Raw genomic sequence first — 1,372 nt, forward strand, 5'->3', positions numbered from 1 at the left:
TGTCTCTCTGCTGTCTCCGTCCCTCTCCCTCCCTCTGCCTGTCTCTCGCCCTCTGCCTTTTCCTAGCCTTCCCTCCCTCTCCCCGCTCCCTCTTGCTGTCTAGCTCTCTGCCCTGTATGTCTCTCCCTCACCTTGCGTCTCTTTCTCCTGGATCTCTCTCTCTCCCCTCGTCTCTCCCCCGTCCCGGGTCTCTCTCCTGGATCTCTTTCCCCTTCTATCTCTCCCACTGTCCGGGGTCTCTCTCCCGGATCTCTTTTCCCCTCTATCTCTCCCTCTCCCTGGTCTCTCTGCTGGATCTCTTCCTCCCTCTATCTCTCCCCCTGTCCGAGGTCTGTCTGCTGGATCTCTTTCCCCCTCTATCTCTCCCACTGTCCGGGGTCTCTCTCCCGGATCTCTTTCCCCCTCTATCTCCCACTGTCCGGGGTCTCTCTCCCGGATCTCTTTCTCCCCCTATCTCTCCCCTCTCCCGGTCTCTCTGCTGGATTTCTTTCTCCCTCTATCTCCCCCCTGTCCGGGGTCTCTCTCCCGGATCTCTTTCCCCCTCTGTCTCTCCCCTCTCCCAGGTGTCTCTGCTGGCTATCTTTCTCCCTCTATCTCTCCCCTCTCCTGGGTCTCTCTGTTGGATCTCTTTCTCCCTCTATCTCTCCCCCTATCCAGGATCTCTCTCCCGGATCCCTTTCCCCCTTTATCTCCTCCGTCCGGGATCTCTCTGCTGAATCCCTTTCTCCCCTCTGTCTCCCCCTTCTCCGGTCTCTCCTGCCCTGAGATCTCTGCCGGATCTCTTGGCGTCTCCCCTTTCGGGGTCTCTGTCCGGCCGTCTCTCCCTCGCCGAGGCTCCGGGTCCTGGGGGAGCTTCGAGGCTGCTTCCAACCGCTCAGAATGTCATCCCAACTCCGGGCCGCATCGCCAGCATTTTTGGTGAATGCACGCTGAGATCCATCTGTGTTTGTTTAGCGTCAGTTTACACAGAAGCCCTGTTAGTGAGATCAGTCAGCAGGCCGCCTGTTAAAGGAGACTTGCCTCCCACAGCCAAAAAGACGTTCCAGGCTCCAGGCACACAGATGAGCTTCTTTAAAGAAACAGGAAGCATTTTTCAAAACAGCTCCACTGCCAAACTCCTTTGTTCACCCTCTCTCTAGCTCGCTGGCTGGCTCCCTGGCTCTCCCTTTCCCTCTCTCTCCTTCCTCAGGCAGAACTGGGATTTGGATTAGATTTGCACCCGTCCCCCCAAGAAACTTCTCCAAGGAGCATTCCCTCTCCTTCCCGGAGGTTTCCCTGAAGGTCCGGGGTGAAAATAGCCATTGGTTTTGGCGGACCAGGTCGCCCGGCACCATCGCCTCGGGAGTTGAGGAAATGATAGAGAATTCCAGGC

Source organism: Tachyglossus aculeatus, chromosome 10 (assembly GCF_015852505.1).
Source record: "Tachyglossus aculeatus isolate mTacAcu1 chromosome 10, mTacAcu1.pri, whole genome shotgun sequence".
Classification (NCBI taxonomy): Eukaryota; Metazoa; Chordata; class Mammalia; order Monotremata; family Tachyglossidae; genus Tachyglossus; species Tachyglossus aculeatus.